This window comes from Oncorhynchus nerka, linkage group LG22, assembly GCF_034236695.1.
Source record: "Oncorhynchus nerka isolate Pitt River linkage group LG22, Oner_Uvic_2.0, whole genome shotgun sequence".
Classification (NCBI taxonomy): domain Eukaryota; kingdom Metazoa; phylum Chordata; class Actinopteri; order Salmoniformes; family Salmonidae; genus Oncorhynchus; species Oncorhynchus nerka.
In genome coordinates this window covers 6540025-6559854 of record NC_088417.1, presented here as the reverse complement: position 1 = coordinate 6559854, position 19830 = coordinate 6540025, and positions in this window count along the sequence as shown.

The following is a 19830-nucleotide window of genomic DNA, read 5'->3' as shown; positions in this document are numbered from 1 at the left end:
ACTAGGCTACCTACCACCTCTACCCTCTAACCACTAGGCTACCCTACCACCTCTACACTCTAACCACTAGGCTACCTACCACCTCTACCCTCTAACCACTAGGCTACCCTACCACCTCTACACTCTAACCACTAGGCTACCTACCACCTCTACACTCTAACCACTAGGCTACCTACCACCTCTACACTCTAATCACTAGGCTACCCTACCACCTCTACACTCTAACCACTAGGCTACCCTACCACCTCTACACTCTAACCACTAGGCCACCTCTACACTCTAACCACTAGGCTACCCTACCACCTCTACACTCTAACCACTAGGCTACCCTACCACCTCTACCCTCTAACCACTAGGCTACCTACCACCTCTACACTCTAACCACTAGGCTACCTACCACCTCTACACTCTAACCACTAGGCTACCCTGCCACCTCTACACTCTAACCACTAGGCTACCTACCACCTCTACACTCTAACCACTAGGCTACCCTACCTCCTCTACACTCTAACCACTAGGCTACCCTACCACCTCTACACTCTAACCACTAGGCTACCCTGCCACCTCTACACTCTAACCACTAGGCTACCTACCACCTCTACACTCTAACCACTAGGCTACCTACCACCTCTACACTCTAACCACTAGGCTACCTACCACCTCTACACTCTAACCACTAGGCTACCCTACCACCTCTACACTCTAACCACTAGGCTACCTACCACCTCTACACTCTAACCACTAGGCTACCTACCACCTCTACACTCTAACCACTAGGCTACCTACCCTACCACCTCTACACTCTAACCACTAGGCTACCCTACCACCTCTACACTCTAACCACTAGGCTACCTACCACCTCTACACTCTAACCACTAGGCTACCCTACCACCTCTACACTCTAACCACTAGGCTACCCTACCACCTCTACACTCTAACCACTAGGCTACCTACCACCTCTACACTCTAACCACTAGGCTACCCTGCCACCTCTACACTCTAACCACTAGGCTACCTACCACCTCTACACTCTAACCACTAGGCTACCCTACCACCTCTACACTCTACCTAGGCTAACCACTAGGCTACCACTGCCACTCTAACCAACCACTAGGCTACCTACCACCTCTACACTCTAACCACTAGGCTACCTACCACCTCTACACTCTAACCACTAGGCTACCTACCACCTCTACACTCTAACCACTAGGCTACCCTACCACCTCTACACTCTAACCACTAGGCTACCTACCACCTCTACACTCTAACCACTAGGCTACCCTACCACCTCTACACTCTAACCACTAGGCTACCCTACCACCTCTACACTCTAACCACTAGGCTACCTACCACCTCTACACTCTAACCACTAGGCTACCCTACCTCCTCTACACTCTAACCACTAGGCTACCTACCACCTCTACACTCTAACCACTAGGCTACCTACCACCTCTACACTCTAACCACTAGGCTACCTACCTCTACACTCTAACCACTAGGCTACCTACCACCTCTACACTCTAACCACTAGGCTACCTACCACCTCTACACTCTAACCACTAGGCTACCCTGCCACCTCTACACTCTAACCACTAGGCTACCTACCACCTCTACCCTCTAACCACTAGGCTACCCTACCACCTCTACACTCTAACCACTAGGCTACCTACCACCTCTACCCTCTAACCACTAGGCTACCCTACCACCTCTACACTCTAACCACTAGGCTACCTACCACCTCTACACTCTAACCACTAGGCTACCTACCACCTCTACACTCTAACCACTAGGCTACCTACCACCTCTACACTCTAACCACTAGGCTACCCTACCACCTCTACACTCTAACCACTAGGCTACCCTACCACCTCTACACTCTAACCACTAGGCTACCTACCACCTCTACACTCTAACCACTAGGCTACCCTGCCACCTCTACACTCTAACCACTAGGCTACCTACCACCTCTACACTCTAACCACTAGGCTACCCTACCACCTCTACACTCTAACCACTAGGCTACCTACCACCTCTACACCCTAACCACTAGGCTACCCTACCACCTCTACACTCTAACCACTAGGCTACCTACCACCTCTACACTCTAACCACTTGGCTACCTACCACCTCTACACTCTAACCACTAGGCTACCTACCCTACCACCTCTACACTCTAACCACTAGGCTACCCTACCACCTCTACACTCTAACCACTAGGCTACCTACCACCTCTACACTCTAACCACTATGCTACCCCCTACCACTACACTCTAACCACTAGGCTACCTACCACCTCTACACTCTAACCACTAGGCTACCTACCACCTCTACACTCTAACCACCTACCCTACCACCTCCACACTCTAACCACTAGGCTACCTACCACCTCTACACTCTAACCACTAGGCTACCCTACCACCTCTACACTCTAACCACTAGGCTACCCTACCACCTCTACACTCTAACCACTAGGCTACCTACCACCTCTACACTCTAACCACTAGGCTACCCTACCACCTCTACACTCTAACCACTAGGCTACCTACCACCTCTACACTCTAACCACTAGGCTACCTACCACCTCTACACTCTAACCACTAGGCTACCTACCACCTCTACACTCTAACCACTAGGCTACCCTGCCACCTCTACACTCTAACCACTAGGCTACCTACCACCTCTACACTCTAACCACTAGGCTACCCTACCTCCTCTACACTCTAACCACTAGGCTACCCTACCACCTCTACACTCTAACCACTAGGCTACCCTGCCACCTCTACACTCTAACCACTAGGCTACCTACCACCTCTACACTCTAACCACTAGGCTACCTACCACCTCTACACTCTAACCACTAGGCTACCCTACCACCTCTACACTCTAACCACTAGGCTACCTACCACCTCTACACTCTAACCACTAGGCTACCTACCACCTCTACACTCTAACCACTAGGCTACCTACCACCTCTACACTCTAACCACTAGGCTACCCTACCACCTCTACACTCTAACCACTAGGCTACCTACCACCTCTACACTCTAACCACTAGGCTACCCTACCACCTCTACACTCTAACCACTAGGCTACCTACCACCTCTACACTCTAATCACTAGGCCACCTCTACACTCTAACCACTAGGCTACCCTACCACCTCTACACTCTAACCACTAGGCTACCTACCACCTCTACACTCTAATCACTAGGCCACCTCTACACTCTAACCACTAGGCTACCCTACCACCTCTACACTCTAACCACTAGGCTACCCTACCACCTCTACACTCTAACCACTAGGCTACCTACCACCTCTACACTCTAACCACTAGGCTACCCTACCACCTCTACACTCTAACCACTAGGCTACCTACCACCTCTACACTCTAACCACTAGGCTACCTACCACCTCTACACTCTAACCACTATGCTACCCTACCTCCTCTACACTCTAACCACTAGGCTACCTACCACCTCTACACTCTAACCACTAGGCTACCTACCACCTCTACACTCTAACCACTAGGCTACCCTACCACCTCTACACTCTAACCACTAGGCTACCCTACCACCTCTACACTCTAACCACTAGGCTACCCTACCACCTCTACACTCTAACCACTAGGCCACCTCTACACTCTAACCACTAGGCTACCCTACCACCTCTACACTCTAACCACTAGGCTACCTACCACCTCTGCCCTCTAACCACTAGGCTACCCTACCACCTCTACACTCTAACCACTAGGCTACCTACCACCTCTACACTCTAACCACTAGGCTACCTACCACCTCTACACTCTAACCACTAGGCTACCTACCACCTCTACACTCTAACCACTAGGCTACCCTGCCACCTCTACACTCTAACCACTAGGCTACCTACCACCTCTACACTCTAACCACTAGGCTACCCTGCCACCTCTACACTCTAACCACTAGGCTACCCTACCACCTCTACACTCTAACCACTAGGCTACCCTGCCACCTCTACACTCTAACCACTAGGCTACCTACCACCTCTACACTCTAACCACTAGGCTACCTACCACCTCTACACTCTAACCACTAGGCTACCCTACCACCTCTACACTCTAACCACTAGGCTACCTACCACCTCTACACTCTAACCACTAGGCTACCTACCACCTCTACACTCTAACCACTAGGCTACCTACCCTACCACCTCTACACTCTAACCACTAGGCTACCCTACCACCTCTACACTCTAACCACTAGGCTACCTACCACCTCTACACTCTAACCACTAGGCTACCCTACCACCTCTACACTCTAACCACTAGGCTACCTACCACCTCTACACTCTAACCACTAGGCTACACCTAACCACCTCTACACTCTAACCACTAGGCTACCTACCACCTCTACACTCTAATCACTAGGCCACCTCTACACTCTAACCACTAGGCTACCCTACCACCTCTACACTCTAACCACTAGGCTACCCTACCACCTCTACACTCTAACCACTAGGCTACCTACCACCTCTACACTCTAACCACTAGGCTACCCTACCACCTCTACACTCTAACCACTAGGCTACCTACCACCTCTACACTCTAATCACTAGGCTACCTCTACACTCTAACCACTAGGCTACCCTACCACCTCTACACTCTAACCACTAGGCTACCTACCACCTCTACACTCTAACCACTAGGCTACCCTACCACCTCTACACTCTAACCACTAGGCTACCTACCACCTCTACACTCTAATCACTAGGCCACCTCTACACTCTAACCACTAGGCTACCCTACCACCTCTACACTCTAACCACTAGGCTACCCTACCACCTCTACACTCTAACCACTAGGCTACCCTACCACCTCTACCCTCTAACCACTAGGCTACCCTACCTCCTCTACACTCTAACCACTAGGCTACCTACCACCTCTACACTCTAACCACTAGGCTACCCTACCACCTCTACACTCTAACCACTAGGCTACCCACCACCTCTACACTCTAACCACTAGACTACCCTACCACATCTACACTCTAACCACTAGACTACCCTACCACCTCTACACTCTAACCACTAGGCTACCTACCACCTCTACACTCTAACCACTAGACTACCCTACCACCTCTACACTCTAACCACTAGGCTACCCTACCACCTCTACCCTCTAACCACTAGGCTACCCTACCACCTCTACACTCTAACCACTAGGCTACCTACCACCTCTACACTCTAACCACTAGGCTACCCTACCACCTCTACACTCTAACCACTAGGCCACCTCTACACTCTAACCACTAGGCTACCTACCACCTCTACACTCTAACCACTAGGCTACCCTACCACCTCTACACTCTAACCACTAGGCCACCTCTACACTCTAACAACTAGGCTACCCTACCACCTCTACACTCTAACCACTAGGCTACCTACCACCTCTACACTCTAACCACTAGGCTACCTACCACCTCTACACTCTAACCACTAGGCTACCCTACCACCTCTACACTCTAACCACTAGGCTACCTACCACCTCTACACTCTAACCACTAGGCTACCCTACCACATCTACACTCTAACCACTAGGCTACCTACCACCTCTACACTCTAACCACTAGGCTACCTGCCACCTCTACACTCTAACCACTAGGCTACCTACCACATCTACACTCTAACCACTAGGCTACCCTACCACCTCTACACTCTAACCACTAGGCCACCTCTACACTCTAACCACTAGGATACCCTACCACCTCTACACTCTAACCACTAGGCTACCTACCACCTCTACACTCTAACCACTAGGCTACCTACCACCTCTACACTCTAACCACTAGGCTACCCTACCACCTCTACACTCTAACCACTAGGCTACCTACCACCTCTACACTCTAACCACTAGGCTACCCTACCACCTCTACACTCTAACCACTAGGCTACCTGCCACCTCTACACTCTAACCACTAGGCTACCTACCACCTCTACACTCTAACCACTAGGCTACCCTACCACCTCTACACTCTAACCACTAGGCTACCTGCCACCTCTACACTCTAACCACTAGGCTACCTACCACCTCTACACTCTAACCACTAGGCTACCCTACCACCTCTACACTCTAACCACTAGGCTACCCTACCACCTCTACACTCTAACCACTAGGCTACCTGCCACCTCTACACTCTAACCACTAGGCTACCTACCACCTCTACACTCTAACCACTAGGCTACCCTACCACCTCTACACTCTAACCACTAGGCTACCTGCCACCTCTACACTCTAACCACTAGGCTACCTACCACCTCTACACTCTAACCACTAGGCTACCCTACCACCTCTACACTCTAACCACTAGGCTACCTACCACCCCATCTTACCACCCTATAGCAAAATGTGTAGAATGTCAGGAAATTAGCTGTAAAAAAAACCTAATTGCATAAAATTTGTTATAAAATTGTAAATTCTTCTCTCTGCCCCATGGCTAAATGAGTAGAATTGCATGAAATTGGTTATACATTTGCAAATTCTATTCTCTGCCCCATAGCAAAATGTGTAGAATTTCCGGCCTCTCATGCTGAGAGCTTGGCCCCCACCCCCATCAAAGTTATGCTGTGAATGTGTCAATATGGTCAATATTGTGTGTCATCTGATCTCGGTGTGTGTGTGTGTGTGTGTGTGTGTGTGTGACAGACGCAGGGGGGAATTCTGTGACTCACTACTCACAATGGGACAGACTCTATTTATGGCTTATTGTCTAAGTGAAGCGATGTGCTATTTGGGATAGCAAGATCTCACTCCATACTGTCTCCAATTGTAGTATGACAGCAATACTGCATCTATAGCAGTGAGGGGAATCCTTCACGCTGTAGGTTGGGTTTCTGATGAGGTAATGACATGCAGTGAATGAAGTCCAATGTAAATTATGTAAATATTGTTTTATAGTTATCTTAAAGGAATGCTTTTCAAAAAGAGAGAACGAGATAGTGTGACAGAGAGAGATATCAACACAAACATATACACAGAGAAAGAGAAAAAGAGAGAGTAGAAAGAGTAGAGATAGAGACAAACAGATAGAGACAGAGAGAGAGACAGAGCGAGGGACAGAGAGAGAGAGCGAGAGAGAGAGAGAGAGAGAGAGAGAGAGTAGAGAGAGAGAGAGAGGTAGAAAGAGTAGAGAGAGAGAGAGAGAGAGAGAGAGTAGAAAGAGTAGAGAGACAGAGAGAGTAGAAAGAGTAGAGAGACAGAGAGAGAGACAGAGAGACAGAGAGAGAACGAGAGAGAGTAGAAAGAGTAGAGATAGAGACAGAGAGAGAGAGAGAGAGAGAGAGAGAGAGAGAAGAAAGAGTAGAGAGAGAGAGGTAGAAAGAGTAGAGAGAGAGAGAGAGAGAGAGAGAGTAGAAAGAGTAGAGAGACAGAGAGAGTAGAAAGAGTAGAGAGAGAGAGTAGAAAGAGTAGAAAGAGTAGAGAGAGAGTAGAAAGAGTAGAAAGAGTAGAGAGAGAGTAGAAAGAGTAGAAAGAGTAGAGAGAGATAGAAAGAGTAGAAAGAGTAGAGAGAGAGAGAGTGGTAAGAGTAGAAAGAGTAGAGAGAGAGAGTAGAAAGAGTAGAAAGAGTAGAGAAAGAGAGTAGAAAGAGTAGAAAGAGTAGAGAGAGAGACAAAAAGAGATAAACACAAACAGAAATAGAGAGACAGAGACAGAGAGATAAATAAATAAGGAAATGATCTCAACAGAGAAAAATGTCCTCCTGTGTGCTACCTATATCCCCCACCCCAAAAATCCCCATACTTTAATGAAGACAGCTTCTCCATCCTTGAGGGGGAGATCAATAGTTTCCAGGCCCAGGGACATGTACTAGTCTGTGGCAACCTAAATGCCAGAACTGAACAATACCCTGACACCCTGAGCACACAGGGGGATAAACACCTACCTGGAGGTGACAGCATTCCCTCCCCCATATGCCCCCCTAGGCACAACTATGACAACACAACCAACAAAAACAGGTCATAACTCCTGCAGCTCTGTTGCACGCTGGGTCTGTACATAGTCAATAGGCTTCGAGGGGACTCCTACGATAGGTTCACCTATAGCTCATCTCTTGGCAGTAGCACTGTAGACTACTTTATCACTGACCTCAACCCAGAGTCTCTTAGAGTGTTCACAGTCAGCCCACTGACACCCCTATCAGATCACTGAAAAATCAGTCTACTTGAACAGAGCAACACTCAATCATGAGGCATCAAAGCCAAAGGAATTGAGTAACATTAAGAAATGCTACAGATGGAAGGAAAGTAGTTTGGAAACCTACCAAAAAACAGTTAGGCAACAACAAATTAAATCCCTTTCAGACAATTCCCTGGGTAAAACGTTCCACTGTAATAGTGAAGGTGTAAATTTGGCAGTAGAAACTCTTAACAGTATATTTGACCTCTCAGCTTCCTTATCAAATCTAAAAATGTCAAGCAGACAGCCTAAGAAAATGAACAACAATGACAACTGGTTTGATGAAGAATGCAAAAACCTTAGAAAGAAATTGAGAAACTTATCCAAAGAAAAACATAGAGACCTGAGTCACCTTCACTATGGTGAACCACTAAAACAATACAGAAATACACCATGGTGAACCACTAAAACAATACAGAAATACACCATGGTGAATCACTAAAACAATACAGAAATACACTATGGTGAACCACTAAAACAATACAGAAATACACCATGGTGAACCACTAAAACAATACAGAAATACACTATGGTGAACCACTAAAACAATACAGAAATACACTATGGTGAACCACTAAAACAATACAGAAATACACTATGGTGAACCACTAAAACAATACAGAAATACACCATGGTGAACCACTAAAACAATACAGAAATACACTATGGTGAACCACTAAAACAATACAGAAATACACTATGGTGAACCACTAAAACAATACAGAAATACACCATGGTGAACCACTAAAACAATACAGAAATACACCATGGTGAATCACTAAAACAATACAGAAATACACTATGGTGAACCACTAAAACAATACAGAAATACACCATGGTGAACCACTAAAACAATACAGAAATACACTATGGTGAACCACTAAAACCCTGTAGTTGACCCTGTAGTTGACCCTGTATTAGACCCTGTAGTTGACCCTGTAGTAGACCCTGTATTAGACCCTGTAGTTGACCCTGTAGTTGACCCTGTAGTTGATCCTGTATTAGACCCTGTAGTTGACCCTGTATTAGACCCTGTAGTTGACCCTGTAGTTGACCCTGTATTAGACCATGTAGTTGACCCTGTATTAGACCCTGTAGTTGACCCTGTATTAGACCCTGTAGTTGACCCTGTAGTTGACCCTGTATTAGATCCTGTAGTTGACCCTGTAGTTGACCCTGTAGTTGACCCTGTAGTTGACCCTGTAGTAGAACCTGTAGTTGACCCTGTAGTTGACCCTGTAGTTGACCCTGTATTAGACCCTGTATTAGACCCTGTAGTTGACCCTGTAGTTGACCCTGTAGTTGACCCTGTAGTTGACCCTGTATTATACACTGTAGTTAACCTTGTATTAGACCCTGTATTATACCCTGTAGTTGACCCTGTAGTTGACCCTGTATTATACACTGTAGTTGACCCTGTATTAGACCCTGTATTATACCCTGTAGTTGACCCTGTAGTTGACCCTGTAGTTGACCCTGCATTAGACCCTGTAGTTGACCCTGTATTAGACCCTGTATTAGACCTTGTAGTTGACCCTGTATTAGACCCTGTATTAGACCCTGTAGTTGACCCTGTAGTTGACCCTGTATTAGACCCTGTAGTTGACCCTGTAGTTGACCCTGTATTAGACCCTGTAGTTGACCCTGTAGTTGACCCTGTAGTTGACCCTGTAGTTAACCCTCTATTAGACCCTGTAGTTGACCCTGTATTAGACCCTATAGTTGACCCTGTATTATACCCTGTAGTTAACCTTGTATTAGACCCTGTATTATACCCTGTAGTTGACCCTGTAGTTGACCCTGTATTACAACTTGTAGTTGACCCTGTATTAGACCCTGTAGTTAACCCTGTAGTTGACCCTGTATTAGACCCTGTAGTTGACCCTGTAGTTGACCCTATATTAGACCCTGTAGTTGACCCTGTAGTTGAACCTGTATTAGACCCTGTAGTTGACCCTGTATTAGACCCTGTAGTTGACCCTGCAATACACCCTGTATTAGACCCTGTATTAGACCCTGTAGTTGACCCTGTAGTTGACCCTGTATTAGACCCTGTAGTTGACCCTGTATTGGACCAAATAGTTGACCCTGTATTAGACCCTATATTAGACCCTGTAGTTGACCCTGTATTATACCCTGTATTAGACCCTGTATTAGACCCTGTAGTTGACCCTGAATTAGACCCTGTAATAGAACCTGTATTAGACCCTGTAGTTGACCCTGTATTACAACCTGTAGTTGACCCTGTATTAGACCCTGTAGTTGACCCTGTATTAGACCCTGTAGTTGACCCTGTATTATACCCTGTAGTTGACCCTGTATTAGACCCTTTAGTTGACCCTGAATTAGACCCTGTAATAGACCCAGTATTAGACCCTGTAGTTCACCCTGCATTAGACCCTGTATTAGGCCCCGTATTAGACCCTGTAGTTGACCCTGTATTAGACCCCATATTAGACCCTGTAGTTGACCCTGTATTAGACCCTGTAGTTGACCCTGAATTAGACCCTGTAATAGACCCTGTATTAGACCCTGTAGTTGACCCTGTATTAGACCCTGTATTAGACCCTGTATTAGACCCTGTAGTTGATCCTGAATTAGACCCTGTAATAGAACCTGTATTAGACCCTGTAGTTGACCCTTTATTACACCCTGTAGTTGACCCTGTATTAGACCCTGTAGTTGACCCTGTATTAGACCCTGTAGTTGACCCTGTATTATACCCTGTAGTTGACCCTGTATTAGACCCTTTAGTTGACCCTGAATTAGACCCTGTAATAGACCCAGTATTAGACCCTGTAGTTCACCCTGCATTAGACCCTGTATTAGACCCCGTATTAGACCCTGTAGTTGACCCTGTATTAGACCCCATATTAGACCCTGTAGTTGACCCTGTATTAGACCCTGTAGTTGACCCTGAATTAGACCCTGTAATAGACCCTGTATTAGACCCTGTAGTAGACCCTGTATTAGACCCTGTATTACAACCTGTAGTTGACCCTGTATTAGACCCAGTATTAGACCCTGTAGTTGACCCTGCATTAGACCCTGTATTAGACCCCGTATTAGACCCTGTAATAGACCCTGTATTAGACCCTGTAGTTGACCCTGAATTAGACCCTGTAATAGACCCTGTATTAGACCCTGTAGTTGACCCTGTATTATACCCTGTATTACAACCTGTAGTTGACCCTGTATTAGACCATGTATTAGACCCTGTATTAGACCCTGTAGTTGACCCTGTATTAGACCCTGTAGTTGACCCTGTATTAGACCCTGTGGTTGACCCTGTATTAGACCCTGTAGTTGACCCTGTATTAGACCCTGTATTAGACCCTGTACTTGACCATGTATTAGACCCTGTAGTTAATCCTGTATTATACCCTGTATTAGACCCTGTATTAGACCGTGTAGTTGACCCTGCATTAGACCCTGTAGTTGATCCTGTAGTAGACCCTGTATTAGACCCCGTAGTTAACCCTGCATTAGACCCTGTATTAGACCCTGTATTAGACCCTGTATTAGACCGTGTAGTTGACCCTGCATTAGACCCTGTAGTTGACCCAGCATTAGACCCTGTATTAGACCCTGTATTAGACCCTGTATTAGACCCTGTAGTTCACCCTGTAGTTGACCATGAATTAGACCCTGTATTAAACCCTGTATTTGACCCTGCATTAGACCCTGTAGTTGACCCTGTATTAGACCCTGTAGTTGACCCTGTATTAGACCCTATAGTTGACCCTGTATTAGACCCTGAATTAGACCCTGTAGTTGACCCTGTATTAGACCCTATAGTTGACCCTGTATTGGACCCTGTAGTTGACCTTGTATTAGACCCTGTATTAGACCCTGTAGTTGACCCTGTAGTTGACCCTGTAGTTGACCCTGTATTAGACCCTGTAGTTGACCCTGTATTAGACCCTGTATTAGAACCTGTAGTTGACCCTGTAGTTGACCCTTTATTAGACCCTGTAGTTGACCCTGTATTAGAACCTGTAGTTGACCCTTTATTAGACCCTGTAGTTGACCCTGTATTAGACCCTATAGTTGACCCTGTATTAGACCCTGTAGTTGACCCTGTATTAGAACCTGTAGTTGACCCTTTATTAGACCCTGTAGTTGACACTGTATTAGAACCTGTAGTTGACCCTGTAGTTGACCCTGAATTAGACCCTGTATTAGACCCTGTATTAGACCCTGTAGTTGACCCTGAATTAGATCCTGTAATATGCCCTGTATTAGACCCTGTAGTTGACCCTGCATTAGACCCTGTTTTAGACCCCGTATTAGACCCCGTATTAGACCCTGTAGTTGACACTGTATTAGACCCTGTAGTTGACACTGTATTAGACCCTGTAGTTGACCCTTTATTAGACCCTGTATTAGACCCTGTTGTTGACCCTGTAGTTGACCCTGTATTAGACCCTGTAGTTGACCCTGCAATACACCCTGTAGTAGACCCTGTATTAGACCCTGTAGTTGACCCTGTAGTTGACCCTGTAGTTGACCCTGTATTAGACCCTGTAGTTGACCCTGTATTAGACCCTGTAGTTGACCCTGTAGTTGACCCTGTATTAGACCATGTAGTTGACCCTGTATTAGACCCTGTAGTTGACCCTGTATTAGACCCTGTAGTTGACCCTGTAGTTGACCTTGTAGTTGACCCTGTATTAGACCCTGTATTAGACCCTGTAGTTGACCCTCTATTAGAACCTGTATTAGACCCTGTAGTTGACCCTGTATTAGACGCTGTAGTTGACCCTGTATTGGACCCTGTAGTTGACCCTGTATTAAACCCTGTAGTTGACCCTGTATTAGACCCTATAGTTGACCCTGTATTATACCCTGTAGTTGACCCTGTAGTTGATCCTGTATTAGACCCTGTAGTTGACCCTGTAGTTGACCCTGTATTGGACCCTGTATTAGACCCTGTAGTTGACCCTGCATTAGACCCTGTAGTTGACCCTGTATTAGACCCTGTATTAGACCCTGTATTAGACCTTGTAGTTGACCCTGTATTAGACCCTGTATTAGACGCTGTAGTTGACCCTCTATTAGACCCTGTATTAGACCGTGTAGTTGACCCTGTATTAGACCCTGTATTAGACACTGTAGTTGACCCTGTATTAGACCCTGTAGTTGACCCTGTATTAGACCCTGTATTAGAACCTGTAGTTGACCCTGTAGTTGACCCTTTATTAGACCCTGTAGTTGACCCTGTATTAGACGCTGTAGTTGACCCTGTATTGGACCCTGTAGTTGACCCTTTATTAGACCCTGTAGTTGACCCTGTATTAGACCCTGTAGTTGACCCTGTATTAGACGCTGTAGTTGACCCTGTATTGGACCCTGTAGTTGACCCTGTATTAAACCCTGTAGTTGACCCTGTATTAGACCCTATAGTTGACCCTGTATTATACCCTGTAGTTGACCCTGTATTAAACCCTGTAGTTGACACTGTAGTTGACCCTGTATTAGACCCTGTAGTTGACCCTGTATTAGACCCTGTAGTTGACCCTGTAGTTGACCCTGTATTAGACCCTGTAGTTGACCCTGTATTAGACCCTGTAGTTGACCCTGTAGTTAACCCTGTATTAGAACCTGTAGTTAACCTTGTATTAGACCCTGTATTAGACCCTGCATTAGACCCTGTATTAGACCCTGTAGTTAACCCTGTATTAGACCCTGTAGTTGACCCTGTATTAAACCCTGTAGTTGACACTGTAGTGTACCCTGTATTAGACCCTGTAGTTGACCCTGTATTAGACCCTGTAGTTTACCCTGTAGTTGACCCTGTAGTTGACCCTGTAGTTGACCCTGTATTAGACCCTGTAGTTGACCCTGTATTAGACCCTGTATTAGAACCTGTAGTTGACCCTGTAGTTGACCCTGTAGTTGACCCTGTATTAGACCCTGTAGTTGACCCTGTATTAGAACCTGTAGTTGACCCTTTATTAGACTCTGTAGTTGACCCTGTATTAGAACCTGTAGTTGACCCTGTATTAGACGCTGTAGTTGACCCTGTATTGGACCCTGTAGTTGACCCTGTATTAAACCCTGTAGTTGACCCTGTATTAGACCCTATAGTTGACCCTGTATTATACCCTGCAGTTGACCCTGTAGTTGACCCTGTATTAAACCCTGTAGTTGACACTGTAGTTGACCCTGTATTAGACCCTGTAGTTGACCCTGTATTAGACCCTGTAGTTGACCCTGTAGTTGACCCTGTATTAGACCCTGTAGTTGACCCTGTATTAGACCCTGTAGTTGACCCTGTAGTTAACCCTGTATTAGAACCTGTAGTTAACCTTGTATTAGACCCTGTATTAGACCCTGCATTAGACCCTGTATTAGACCCTGTAGTTAACCCTGTATTAGACCCTGTAGTTGACCCTGTATTAAACCCTGTAGTTGACACTGTAGTTGACCCTGTATTAGACCCTGTAGTTGACCCTGTATTAGACCCTGTAGTTTACCCTGTAGTTGACCCTGTAGTTGACCCTGTAGTTGACCCTGTATTAGACCCTGTAGTTGACCCTGTATTAGACCCTGTATTAGAACCTGTAGTTGACCCTGTAGTTGACCCTGTAGTTGACCCTGTATTAGACCCTGTAGTTGACCCTGTATTAGAACCTGTAGTTGACCCTTTATTAGACTCTGTAGTTGACCCTGTATTAGAACCTGTAGTTGACCCTGTAGTTGACCCTGAATTAGACCCTGTATTAGACCCTGTATTATACCCTGTAGTTGACCCTGTATTAGAACCTGTAGTTGACCCTTTATTAGACCCTGTAGTTGACCCTGTATTAGACCCTGTAGTTGACCCTGTATTAGACCCTATAGTTGACCCTGCATTAGAGTTGACCCTGTATTAGACCCTGTAGTTGACCCTGTATTAGACCCTGTAGTTGACCCTGTATTAGACCCTATAGTTGACCCTGTATTAGACCCTGTAGTTGACCCTGTATTAGAACCTGTAGTTGACCCTTTATTAGACCATGTAGTTGACACTGTATTAGAACCTGTAGTTGACCTTGTAGTTGACCCTGAATTAGACCCTGATTAGACCCTGTATTAGACCGTGTAGTTGACCCTGTATTAGACCCTGTAGTTGACCCTGAATTAGACCCTGTAATATGCCCTGTATTAGACCCTGTAGTTGACCCTGTATTAGACCCCGTATTAGACCCCGTATTAGACCCTATAGTTGACCCTGTATTATACCCTGTAGTTAAACTTGTATTAGACCCTGTATTAGACCCTGAAGTTGACCCTGTATTAGACCCTGTTGTTGACCCTGTAGTTGACCCTGTATTAGACCCTGTAGTTGACCCCGTATTAGACCCTATAGTTGACCCTGTATTATACCCTGTAGTTAAACTTGTATTAGACCCTGTATTAGACCCTGTAGTTGACCCTGTATTAGAACCTGTAGTTGACCCCGTATTAGACCCTATAGTTGACCCTGTATTATACCCTGTAGTTAAACTTGTATTATACCCTGTATTAGACCCTGAAGTTGACCCTGTATTAGACCCTGTTGTTGACCCTGTAGTTGACCCTGTATTAGACCCTGTAGTTGACCCTCTATTAGAACCTGTATTAGACCCTGTAGTTGACCCTGTATTAGACGCTGTAGTTGACCCTGTATTGGACCCTGTAGTTGACCCTGTATTAAACCCTGTAGTTGACCCTGTAGTTGACCCTGTATTAGACCCTATAGTTGACCCTGTAGTTGATCCTGTATTAGACCCTGTAGTTGACCCTGTAGTTGATCCTGTATTAGACCCTGTAGTTGACCCTGTAGTTGACCCTGTATTGGACCCTGTATTAGACCCTGTAGTTGACCCTGCATTAGACCCTGTAGTTGACCCTGTATTAGACCCTGTATTAGACCTTGTAGTTGACCCTGTATTAGACCCTGTATTAGACCCTGTAGTTGACCCTCTATTAGACCCTGTATTAGACCGTGTAGTTGACCCTGTATTAGACCCTGTATTAGACACTGTAGTTGACCCTGCATTAGACCCTGTATTAGACCCTGCATTAGACCCTGTATTAGACCCTGTAGTTAACCCTGTATTAGACCCTGTAGTTGACCCTGTATTAAACCCTGTAGTTAACCCTGTAGTTAATCCTGTATTAGACCCTGTAGTTGACCCTGTAGTTGACCCTGTATTGGACCCTGTATTAGCCCCTGTAGTTGACCCTGTATTAGACCCTGTAGTTGACCCTGTATTGGACCAAATAGTTGACCCTGTATTAGACCCTATATTAGACCCTGTAGTTGACCCTGTATTATACCCTGTATTAGACCCTGTATTAGACCCTGTATTAGACCCTGTAGTTGACCCTGTATTATACCCTGTAGTTGACCCTGTATTAGACCCTGTGGTTGACCCTGTATTAGACCCTGTAGTTGACCCTGTATTAGACCCTGTACTTGACCCTGTATTAGAACCTGTAGTTGACCCTGTATTAGACCCTGTACTTGACCATGTATTAGACCCTGTAGTTCATCCTGTATTATACCCTGTAGTTGACCCTGTATTAGACCCTGTTGTTGACCCTGTATTAGACCCTGTATTAGACCCTGTTGTTGACCGTGTAGTTGACCCTTTATTAGACCCTGTAGTTGACCCTATATTAGACCCTGTATTAGACCCTGTAGTTGACCCCGTATTAGACCCTGTATTAGACCCGTTATTATACCCTGTATTAGACCCTGTATTAGACCCTGTAGTTGACCCTGTATTAGACCCTGTAGTTGACCCTGTATTAGACCCTGTATTAGACCCTGTATTAGACCCTGTATTAGACCGTGTAGTAGACCCTGCATTAGACCCTGTAGTTGACCCTGCATTAGACCCTGTATTAGACCCTGTATTAGACCCTGTATTAGACCCTGTAGTTAACCCTGCATTAGACCCTGTATTAGACCCTGTATTAGACCGTGTAGTTGACCCTGAATTAGACCATGTAATATGCCCTGTATTAGACCCTGTAGTTGACCCTGCATTAGACCCTGTTTTAGACCCCGTATTAGACCCCGTATTAGACCCTGTAGTTGACCCTGTAGTTGACCCTGTATTAGAACCTGTAGTTAACCCTGTATTAGACCCTGTAGTTGACACTGTATTAGATGCTGTAGTTGACACTGTATTAGACCCTGTAGTTGACCCTTTATTAGACCCTGAATTAGACCGGGTAGTTGACCCTGTATTAGACCCTATAGTTGACCCTGTATTAGACCCTATAGTTAACCCTGTAGTTGACCCTGTAGTTGACCCTGTAGTTGAACCTGTAGTTGACCCTGTAATAGACCCTGTAGTTGACCCTGTATTAGACCCTGTAGTTGACCCTGTATTAGACCCTATAGTTGACCCTGTAGTTGACTCTGTAGTTGACCCTTTATTAGACCCTGTAGGTGACACTGTATTCGACCCTGTAGTTGACCCTGTATTAGACCCTGTATTAGACCCTGTAGTTGACCCTGTATTAGACCCTGTATTAGACCCTGTAGTTGACCCTGTATTAGACCCTATAGTTGACGCTGTATTAGACCCTGTATTAGACCCTGTAGTTGACCCTAGATTAGACCCTGTATTAGACCCTGTAGTTGACCCTGTATTAGACCCTGTATTAGACCCTGTAATAGACCCTGTACTAGACCCTGTAGTTGACCCTGTATTAGACCCTGTATTAGACCCTGTAATAGACCTTGTATTAGACCCTGTAGTTGACCCTGCATTAGACCCTGTATTAGACCCTGTAGTTGACCCTGAATTAGACCCTGTATTAGACCCTGTATTAGACCCTGTAGTTGACCCTGTAGTAGACCCTGTAGTTGACCCTGTATTAGACCCTATAGTTGACGCTGTATTAGACCCTGTATTAGACCCTGTAGTTGACACTGAATTAGACCCTGTAATATACCCTGTATTAGACCCTGTAGTTGACCCTGCATTAGACCCTGTATTATACCCTGTAGTTGACCCAGTATTAGACCCTGTATTAGACCCTGTAGTTGACCCTAGATTAGACCCTGTATTAGACCCTGTAGTTGACCCTGTATTAGACCCTGTATTAGACCCTGTAATAGACCCTGTATTAGACCCTGTAGTTGACCCTGCATTATACCCTGCATTAGACCCTGTATTAGACCCTGTAGTTGACCCTGAATTAGACCCTGTATTAGACCCTGTATTAGACCCTGTAGTTGACCCTGTAGTTGACCCTGTAGTTGACCCTGTATTAGACCCTATAGTTGACGCTGTATTAGACCCTGTATTAGACCCTGTAGTTGACCCTGAATTAGACCCTGTAATAGACCCTGTATTAGACCCTGTAGTTGACCCTGCATTAGACCCTGTATTAGACCCTGTAGTTGACCCTGTATTAGACCCTGTATTAGACCCTGTAGTTGACCCTAGATTAGACCCTGTATTAGACCCTGTAGTTGACCCTGTATTAGACCCTATAGTTAACCCTGTAGTTGACCCTGTAGTTGACCCTTTATTAGACCCTGTAGTTGACACTGTATTAGACCCTGTATTAGACCCTGTAATAGACCCTGTATTAGACCCTGTAGTTGACCCTGCATTAGACCCTGTATTAGACCCTGTAGTTGACCCTGTATTAGACCCTGTAGATGACCCTGTAGTTGACCCTGTATTAGACCCTGTATTAGACCCTGTATTAGACCCTGTATTAGACCCTGTAGTTGACCCTGTATTAGACCCTGTAGTTGACCCTGTATTAGACCCTGTAGTTGACCCTGTATTAGACCCTGTATTAGACCCTGTAATAGACCCTGTATTAGACCCTGTAGTTGACCCTGCATTAGACCCTGCATTAGACCCTGTATTAGACCCTGTAGTTGACCCTGAATTAGACCCTGTATTAGACCCTGTATTAGACCCTGTAGTTGACCCTGGAGTTGACCCTGTAGTTGACCCTGTATTAGACCCTATAGTTGACGCTGTATTAGACCCTGTATTAGACCCTGTAGTTGACCCTGAATTAGACCCTGTAATAGACCCTGTATTAGACCCTGTAGTTGACCCTGCATTAGACCCTGTATTAGACCCTGTAGTTGACCCTGTATTAGACCCTGTAGTTGACCCTATATTAGACCCTGTATTAGACCCTGTAGTTGACCCTGTATTAGACCCTGTATTAGACCCGTTATTATACCCTGTATTAGACCCTGTATTAGACCCTGTAGTTGACCCTGTATTAGACCCTGTAGTTGACCCTGTATTAGACCCTGTATTAGACCCTGTATTAGACCGTGTAGTTGACCCTGCATTAGACCCTGTAGTTGACCCTGCATTAGACCCTGTATTAGACCCTGTATTAGACCCTGTAGTTAACCCTGCATTAGACCCTGTATTAGACCCCGTATTAGACCCTGTAGTTGACCCTGTAGTTGACCCTGTATTAGAACCTGTAGTTAACCCTGTATTAGACCCTGTAGTTGACACTGTATTAGACGCTGTAGTTGACACTGTATTAGACCCTGTAGTTGACCCTTTATTAGACTCTGTATTAGACCCTGTAGTTGACCCTGTATTAGACCCTGTAGTTGACCCTGTATTAGGCCCTATAGTTGACCCT